Genomic DNA, 11,249 nt, shown 5'->3' with positions numbered 1-11,249 from the left:
TATTGGAATGCAACCGAATTTCGTGAATTTCTTTTATACACTGGGGTAATTGTATTAAAATCAAATTTAAAAAAAGATATGTATGAACATTTTTTACTTTTATTAGTGTCCATTCGAATACTATGCTCAAATGACTTATGTCAAAAATATAATGATTTAGCTTTAAGACTTTTAAAAATATTTGTTCAAAACTATTCTTCAATTTATGGTCCTCAGTTTATTAATTACAACGTCCACAGTTTGATACACTTACCATTTTTTGCTAACTTATATGGACCTTTAGATAATTTTAGTGCATTTAAATATGAAAATTACCTCCAATTTCTGAAAAAATCTATGAAATGTTGTAAATTCCCCCTTTCCGAAATCAATAATAAAATTATTGCATCTGAAAAAGAAGAGCTGATAACCAAGCTGTTATTATTTCACTATGTCACAGTGTCTGATATAAATATTAAATTTGTAGTTCAATTACATTGTACATGTTTTAAGAATATATTTATACTAAATTTATTGTATGTTTCAAATAAGTTGGTGAAAATAGAAATATTTGTATACAATAATTTCTGTGTTATAACATGTATTTATTTATATTATGTATTTATATGTATTAATTTTTGTATATCTTAAAATTTTGTTTTAATTATATTTAATATTTAATTGTAATCATGTATTATGTATTTTTGACTTATGTAAATAAATATGTAACATATATGACAATTATTTACCTATTTTGTTTCAACTTTATTTTTTAGAATATTATACTATATTTTTGTTGGGTGGACTATGGCAATATAGTAGAGCCACTAAAGTATACTCAACTAAAGTAAAAGAAAATTAAATCAGTTTCAGCACTATCACTCAGCGGCGTATGCATAGAAAATATTTTGTTTGAAAGGGCAATGACGAATGAGTTAAATTCTTTTAAATTTATATTTTTTTAAATAATGTTTACGTTTTACTGAATTTTTTTTTTTTTTTTTGGGGGGGGGGGGGTTCCAGTCAGGATAGTGTTGGAGTTGCCAACATTAATGTAATGTTGAATGTGATTATGTTAGGAATGTTTTTTTATTAACTATATTGAAATGTTTCAGAAAAATATTTATGGAACATACCTATATAATAGTTTAATATTGTATACAATACAGTCACAAGAAACACGGCATAAAGCGTTTCTGCCATGTTTTAGTAACTGCTATGGAAGTTCCTTAGAAACGTTTCAAAGTTCCTAATGAATGTTTTTTTTATATAACAGTAACATAACTTTGCACGGTGGGATGGAATAACAATCATTGGTACCATTGGAGAGTTCAAAAGTCGATTGTACAAAAAGTGGGATGCTGGTGTAACGTTACATTAGCACCGCCGCAGAAATTTGGTTTTTTGAGGCATTTAGGAAGGTGTACAAATGTTTATATTAGGATTACAAATTTGTACAAATGGAATAACAATCGTTGGTACCATTTGAGAGTTCAAAAATCGATTGTACAAAAAGTGGGGTGCTGGTGTAACGTTACATTAGCACCGCCGCAGAAATTCGGTTTTTTGAAGCATTTAGGAAGGTGTACAAATGTTTATATTAGGATTACAAATTTGTACAAATGGAATAACAATCGTTGGTACCATTTGAGAGTTCAAAAATCGATTGTACAAAAAGTGGGGTGCTGGTGTAACGTTACATTAGCACCACCGCAGAAATTTGTTTTTTTGAGGCATTTGGGAAGGTGTACAAATGTTTATATTAGGATTACAAATTTGTACAAATGGAATAACAATCGTTAGTGTATTTTTTTTTTTTATTCTCATATATGGTGGTGCTAATGTAACGTACCTAACGTAGACGGATGGAATCAGCTGCTAAGGGTAAACTTGTTGAAATTGAACAATTTAAAAACTGTTCGAGAACGTGCATCGATTTTCCAACACCTATAACTCTGTTGAAAAAATTTGAAAAAATAAACAATGTATCAATAAATATTTACAGCTTAGATGATAAAAGTGTAATTTACCCATTACGTATAACCAATATTGAAAAAAAATCATTTTGACCTTTTTCTATTTGATAATAATAATACAGCTCATTATTGTTATATTAACAACTTCTCGAGGTTTATTAGAAGCCAAAGAACTAAAAATTGTTCAAAATTGATTATATGTAAGAGATGTTTTACAAGTTTTGGAAATAAATCGTGTAAAAGCAAACTTTGGGGTGAAACAGGATTAATTAGACATAAAGAAATGTGTATTAAAAATAAATTAGGAAGATTTATGATGTTTGAAAAAGGAGATGACGATTTCATATATTTCAAAAACTATAAAAATACTCATAACAACCTGATAAATTCTTTAAAAATGGTAAAAAACCAAATACTCATATTACACATTTACATAAACTTATGAGTTACGGGTTTTATGTAAAAGTTGACTATAATATTATTTCGAAAAAATTAATAAAAAAGTTTGAAATTCCTAGAAAAGTAGTAATATACTCGTACAGATTACAGAGGTAAAAATGCTGCAAAAAAATGTATGAATAGTATTATAACTATAGGAAATAAAATTAATGATATTTATAAAACTAATTTACCAATTAACAAATTAACTTTAAAAGAAGAAAAACATTTTCAAAAAGCTAAGGTTTGTGAAAAATGTTTATTAAATTTTAAAGATAATAATTTGTTAAAAGTTCGAGATCACTGTCATATAACTGAAATTACAGACGATGTATTTGTGTAAAATGTAATTTTCAGCTAACTAATCCATCATTTGTACCAATCTTCGTTCATAATCTGACATATGACAGTCACTTTATAATTCGAGAACTTGGATGTAACGATAAAGATATTCATGTTATACCTAATTCATCTGAAAATATATAAATCATTTAGTAAAGAAATCGCACCAAAATTTAATATAAAGTTTGTTGATACATACCGTTTTATGGCTGAAAAATTAAGTAAACTAACAAAAAATTTATCTGAAGATAAGTTGAGGTTTAGAGAAACTATTAAAGTATTTTCTATTGAAGTGTTAGATTTAGTTACACGAAAAGGAGTCTTCCCTTATGAATATGTTGATAGTTGGAGTAAACTTAATGATTTTTTTGTACCTTAAAAGCTTGAATTTTATAGCACTCTAACCGATAAAAATATTACTGATGACGATTATATACATGCGAAAAATGTATGGAACATGTTTAATATAAAGACATTAGGTGAATAGAGCGATCATTATTTAAAAACTGATGTTACTATACTAGCTGATGTGTTTGAAAATTTTAGAGACTTATGTTTATCCTCTCTTGAGCTAGATCCTGCTTATTATATGACTGCTCCAGGATTTGGGTATGACTGTATGCTTAAATATACTAAGATCGAATTAGAAAGGTTAAAATGCCCTAACATGCTTTTGTTTATCGAGAACTCAATTCGTGGGGGAATAACTCAATCAACTAAAAGATATGCTAAAGCAAATATACCAAATATTGAAGGATTGAATTAAAATTCTAACGAACCGATTACATGGATAACATATCTTGATTGTGTAAATTTATGTGGAAAGTCTATGTTAACAGAATTACCTTTTAAAGATTTTGAATGGGTTGATGACTTAAATATAGACGTAACTAAAGTTGCTGATGATTCTGAAGTTGGATATATATTAGAAGTTGATGTCGACTACCCTAAAAATTTGCATAAAACTCATGATTTCCCGTTTTTACCGTTAAACGAATTTCCACCAAATTCTAATGTTAAGAAATTGTTAACTACACTATTACCGGAAAAAAACTATATTGTTCATTACAAAAATTTAAAACAAGCGATTTCTCACGGTCTTAAACTTGTAAAAATTCATCGAGCTATCCGATTTTCTCAAAAGAAATGGATGGCATCGTACATTGAATTATGTACTAAAATGAGAACAGAAGCTAAAAACGAGTTTGAAAAAGAATTCTGGAAGCTTTTAATTAATAGTGTTTTTGGAAAATGTATGGAGAATGTTCGAACAAGAATTTCTATAAAACTGATTTCGTCAGAAAAAAAAGCTAATAAATTAATGGCAAAAACTAATTTTAAAGATAGAACTATATACTCTACGAATATTATGGCTATTCATCAACATAAGGAAACTATTGAATTCGATAAGGCGATTTATGTAGGATCTGCAATTTTAGACGCTTCAAAAACTTTTATGTATGATTTTCATTATAATGTAATGAAAAAGAAATATGGTAGAAAAATTAGTTCTTTATATTCGGATACAGATTCCTTGGTATATAACATTCAAACAAAAAAATTTTATTATAAGACTCTCCTACAACGGACCCTACTGCGTAACTGCCACACTGAACTTGATCGTAGAACTCAAGCCGGCGAAGTCGGACTACGTATTGCTCACATTAATGGTCTTCCGAAGGTTGTGTCTCGCCACCCTAAGGATGGAAATTTCAACCAAAGGCCAACTATCAACAACCCCTAAATCATTCGCCAGTTGCCAACTCAATTTCTGGTTATTACCAAAACTGCCGTGGTCTCCGGACAAAAATTTACAATTTTAAATGTAATGTTGCCTGTATAAATTATGATTTTTTTGTTTTAACTGAAACTTGGTTAACCGATTCTTTTACTGATTGTGAACTTGGTCTTTCCAATTATAATATTTACAGATATGATAGGTTCTATTACTAGTAATTATTTAAGGGGTGGCGGAGTACTCATTGGTATAAGAAAAGATATATCTTCCAAATTAATTGCTGTTTGTGAAATCAATGTTGAACACTTATTTGTAATGCTCACTGTTGGGTCTTCCAAGTTTATAATTAATGCTGCCTATTTTCCTCCTCTTTGTCCATCTCATTTATTTGAAAATTTTATGTCCGTTTTAGAAACTGTTTATCAACACCATCCTGATCACATATTCTTGCTCTGTGGTGATTACAATTTGCCTGAGATTTCTTGGTCTAATGATACACATGGCCTTACTTATACTTCTTCATCCGCTCTTCGTGTTCCATGTGTTCCAGAACTTCTTGCTTTCAATGGTTTTTATCAAAAAAATTCTATTTTAAACTTTAAGGGTTCCATACTCGATTTAATTTGTTGTAACATAGACTCCGTTGTTGTTACCCAATCTCTTGAACCGTTTGTACCTCCTGACCCATATCATCCTCCTCTAAAAATTTCTTTTCCGCTTATCTCCACCCCTACTATATGTAATTTATCACATTCCTTTCTGAATTTCAAAAACGCTGATTACGATTCTATTATTTCTTTTTTGTCTTCCTTCAATTGGTACTCTACTCTATCCAACCTTGATTTAAATACTGCGGTTTATACCTTCACCGATGCTCTTCATAATTCAATCTTGAAATTTGTCCCTATATCACGCTTCTATAAATCCAGTTTTCCCTCATGGGTATCTAAAGAGCTCAAATTGTTAATTTATCGTAAGAACAAAGCTCATGCAAAGTTTAAATCTACCTTCGACCCTGCTGATTACACTGCTTTTTCCCTGCTTCGTGCTAAATGTAAATATACTTCTAAAAAATTTCATAAAGAATTTGTCGAACAGTAAAATGTGTTTAATCAGTTCAAAACTGCATTGGATCATATGCCCACTGATCAATACCAAATAGTCATAAATGCAAATATGGTTCTTCGAGGTCAACATAGAGGTAGATTTAATGCACCATCTCAAGTAGAAATGGCTGTAATAATTATTGGAGAAGAATATGGAAATCGCGATATAATTTTATCTAGAAAAGATGAAAAGTTACAACGAATAAGTGAAACTCATAGGTAAATTCATTTTAAAGTGTATTCACTGTACATTTTTTCTTAATTTTTATTTATGTGTTTTTAAGGTCTTATGATTCTCTAGAATATCCACTGATATTTCTACGCGGTGAAGATGGTTATGCTATTGATATTTTGTCATTTAATGTCAATTTAAATGAATACAATAGTCATAAAACTGTTTCTTCAAAACAGTTTTATGCTTATAGAATGATGGTGAGGCATCATATCTACAATCATTTACATAATTATAGAAAACTTATTAATAAATATAGGGTAAGTAAACAATATTTTTTAAACTTTAATTTTAATTTTTTCTAAAGGTTGATATGTATGCCAAAATAGAATCAGAACGGCTTTTATTTATACGAAATAATCAGTCAAAATTAAGAGCAGAAGATTACATTCATTTACGTGATGCTATAGAAAATGACGGTCATGTGAATGACATTGGACAACTTTTTATTTTACCTTCTTCATTTACAAGGTAGTAAAATATTTTATATCTTATAACTTAAAATTGCTACGAAAAATGTACTGTGATATTAAATTAAAAAATCTAAAATTGTACATACTATTAATTTTTAGATACATGCACGAAAAAACTATGGATGCCATGACTTACGTTTGTAATTTTGGAACTCCAAATTTGTTCATTACATTTACATATAATCCAAATTGGACGGAAATAAAAAGAGAACTCAAACATGGTCAAACCCCACAAGACAGACACGATATTATCGCCAGAGTTTTTCATCAAAAAATTAAAGTTCTAATGAACTTAATTGTGAAACATCGTATATTTGGTGAAACGCAGTGTTATATGTATACTGTTGAGTGGCAAAAACGTGGTAATACATGAATAGTATTATTTATTTATTTATTTTTCTACATATAATTATTCATTATTCATTATTAAGGTCTTCCTCATGTTCATTTACTGGTTTGGTTAGTTGATAAAATTAGACCAAATGATGTCGATGATATAATAAGTGCTGAGTTACCAAATCCCGATATTGATCCTGAACTATTTGAAATAGTTAAAAAACACATGGTGCATGGAACATTTGGTTATTTGAATCCAAATTCTCCATGTATGGGAGAAAACCAAAAATGTTCAAAAAGGTAATAATACATTTTAATATTCAGTATACATATTTAAATCTATTTCATATTAATAACTATTATACATTTATATAAATGTTTTGAATTATAATTTATATTTTTTTAAATTAAGTATATTTATAAAATTTCATGATTTGTACTTATATTTTTTATTTGTTTAAGTGTAGGTATTTAGTTATTTTTAGTGCAAAAGCGCATACGTGTGTATTTATTAAACTATTTTAGCAATAACGCAGTTTAAACTTTAAACTTCTTCATATATATTATGAAGTTAAATTCTATTGATAGGACTTTCTTTGTAAGTTATGAGTAAAAACTTAATTTTCAAGTTATATAATAGATATATTTAAGTGCCATGTAGTTACCTACTTAAGGTGGTTTTACATAACAAATCGTAATTAGTTTAAGATTAACATTATTTTGCATTTGCATATGCAAAGAAATGCATATTTAATAAAAAAATTAATTTGTTCTATTAGGTATCCGAAAGCATTTACTAACAGTACTATTACTGAAGATGATGGATATCCTTTGTACAGACGAAGGGCTTTTGGAAGTGGTGGATTTAAATCAACTGTATTACAAAATTCGACCTTAGTAGAAATTGATAACAGATTTATTGTTCCATACAATCCATTACTATTGAAAACATTCAATGCTCATATCGGTGGAGAACGATTCCGCAAATTTTGCGGAATCGTGTTGATTTTAATAGCCACTGATATACATACACGACTCCGCAAATTTTATATATATATACACGATTCCGCATAATTTTAAATGCAACGTTGCCATTCCGAAAACAAAATATATATTATTGTAAGAGCCGACCCACACTTGAGTGATTTTGGCGCGCGGTACGCATACGACGGTGGCACTCGATAACAGCGCGTCAATTGAAATAACGATATAACGAAAATCTCGATAGAACGTATAAAAATTTCGTTATTTCCGTTGTTAAAATAAGTTTTTTTGGCCAAAGCTTCCGCAACATAACGAATTAAACGTATATGAGTTTGTTTCAACTATATTATTATGCGATAAGATAATGTTCATGTCATCGTCGTTTATAAGATTAGATTATAATACATTTCTTATATTAAATAAATATAATATGTATAAGAAATTTGGACTACACTTATGACAGCGTAAAAAAAAAATATGTTATTATGTACATAATAAAAAAGAATAAATTTTAATTAATTAATAAATAATAACATTTAAATTGTTGAAAATAAAACTTTCAGAAAACATGTTTTTAGTTTAAATTTAATTTACAACTCGTTTTTTTCGTATGACATCAATATTATCAAATACCAATTGTTAAAAGTTCATCAATTATATTTTGCAGATAAAGTATTAGATAAATGTCAATTATGTTACACAGTATAAACCTATATCTACAGCGTACAAGTATTATATATAAAAATATAATATACAATTATTTCCAATATTTTCCCTAATCCCAACATTTACAGGTGAAATCAATTTAGTCAGTGACATACTACCAATTTGACAACATTAAATAGTTCTTTTTAAAAAAAATGATCGGTTCGCGTATTGAGTTAATTACTTCCGAGCGAGGGAAAGAGTTAGCTTTAGTAAATTTATATAAACATAGATTTGTTGGTTATCGAAAAAAAGACGGTGCTTTGAAATGGAGGTGTTCAACTAATAAAAATTGTACGGCGATCATTTTTTCTACGCCTGAGAAGATACTTGTTTGCGACGTCTCTGGCAGCCATAACCATGATGCAGATCCTCAACCAAAATTAGATAGGCAAGTTTTGAGAGAAAACTGCAAACGAAAGGCAGAAGAATCTATTTCATGCAGACCAGTAAAAATTATTCGAACAGAATTACTTAAAACACAATTGGCTATTAAATGTTCAGATATCACATCAGTAAGAAAGGCTATGTACGATAAACGCCGAAAAATAATGTCCACGCTACCCAAATCGCTAAACGAAGCTTTAGAACAGCTAAGAAATTTACAATTAGACAATAGCTTTATGTACAAAAACCAACAATTTATTCATGCTCCACCAAATGAACAATTTGTTTGTATAACGACAGCTAATAATATTTCATTTTTAATAAAAAATTGTACCGAATTATTCGGTGATGGTACATTTGAATATTGCCCTAAATATTTTATGCAGCTATACACAATACACGGGTTAAAAAGTGGATTCTACATTCCGTTAGTATATTTTTTTTTAAAAGACAAAAGTCAAAGTACTTACATTAAAATGTGGCAATTTATGAAAAAAATTTGTTTTGAAATGACTTCATGCATATTTAATTTGAAAACGCTTCATGTTGATTTCGAATTAGCTGTCCACCAATCAGCAATCATAGTTTTCCCTGATGTCAGTATAAAAGGATGCAGATTTCATTTAGGACAAGCATGGTGGAGAAAAGTAAGAACTTTGTAATAAATTTAATTAATTTAACAATTTTTATACTTCAGATTTTTCAATTAAAATATTAATTTTTAGATCCAAAGCGAGAAATCTTTAAGAGAAGCCTATACTACAGCAAATAATGATCTTGGAAAGTGGTTAAAACAGTTTTTTGGTTTACCATTTCTATTAAGTAATGATGTTGAAGATGCATTTGCAGCTTTAATAAGTACATGTCCTGATGAGTCTGGTTTTGTATTTTCTGATTATGTTTTAAACAATTATATTGAAAAAGACTGTCCTTTTCCGCCACTAATTTGGGCTGAAGAACCATCAAAAAATCCAAGGTAGGTTCTATAATTATTATTTAAACTGCAGTATGATTTTTTTATAATTTTTATAATATTATTATAATGTTATCACAGAACAACAAATGCAGCCGAAAGTTTTCATCGAACATACAATGACCAATTTTACTACTCACATCCACCCATTTATTCAGTGCTAACAGTCTTATTAGAAACACAGTCCGAAACAGATGTAAAAATATATTCAATTATTTCTAATAATGAAAAAAAGAAAATGACTCTTAGAGAAACAGAACGCATTGAAACTATTATTAGGGCATATGATAAGTATAATTCTTGTAAATCCCAAGATCATTTATTATATTATTTATCATTAACTGGCCATACTTATCAAGGTAAATCATTATAATTCATATTACATATATTTTTTAAAATTATTATACTCATTAATATTTTTAACTTACATATTAAAATTTTTATTTACATACATCATATATTTTATATATTATTATAACTTTTATTTTTATAACTTTTTAGACTATATTGATAGCTTTAATTTATCTACTATATTATACACCCCATATAATTGACAAGTGTAATATTTGTATATGTTTTATAATAACAAGTGTTTTAAATTGTATAATTAATAGATGATAATTTTTATAACTTTTTTTTGACTATATTGATAATTTTAATACTGTCTAATGACTATATTGATTGCTAAAAAAAATTACAATTTATAATAACAAGAGTAATTGTATATTATTTTGTATGGCAACGTTGCATTTAAAATTATGCGGAATCGTGTATATATATATGAAATTTGCGGAGTCGTGTATGTATATCAGTGGCTATTAAAATCAACACGATTCCGCAAATTTTGCGGTATCGTGTTATAGCCGCTCATATTAATGTTGAATGGTGTCATTCAGTAAAATCAATTAAATACATTTGTAAGTATATTAATAAAGGGTCTGATCAAGCTATATTTGCATTAACGAATAAATTTGATGAAGTTGGAGTTTATCAAATTGGACGTTATATTAGTACCAACGAGGCAATTTGGAAAATATTAGGATTTCCGTTGCATCAAAGGCATCCAGTTGTACAGCACTTGGCAGTTCATTTGGAAAATGGTCAGAGAATATATTTTTCATCCACGGATAATGTTCAGCATATTTTAAATCATTCAAAAAACACTACATTATTAGCATTTTTTAATTTGTGTCAAGTTGACGATTTTGCTAAAACATTATTATACCATGAAGTGCCAAAATATTTCATATGGGACTCAAATAACCATACATTTAGTAGTCGAAAAATAGGGAAACTTTTGGAAAATAATATATACTCTACGGATGCAATCGGCAGGGTGTAAACAGTACATCCAAATAATGCAGAATGCTATTTTTTGAGATTATTATTACATGTGGTTAAAGGCTCAACTTCTTTTCAAAATTTACGAACGGTAAACAATATTGTTTATCCAACTTTTCAACAAGCATGCAAAATACTTAATTTAATAGATGATGACAGTCATTGGTCATTGACATTGACCGAAGCTTCACTGAATGATTCGTCTTCAAAGTTACGATATTTATTTGTACTCATGTTAA

This window comes from Aphis gossypii, chromosome X, assembly GCF_020184175.1.
Source record: "Aphis gossypii isolate Hap1 chromosome X, ASM2018417v2, whole genome shotgun sequence".
In the NCBI taxonomy this organism is placed as follows: Eukaryota; Metazoa; Arthropoda; class Insecta; order Hemiptera; family Aphididae; genus Aphis; species Aphis gossypii.
The sequence above is the reverse complement of the archived record's forward strand: the minus strand, read 5'-3'. Positions refer to the sequence as shown.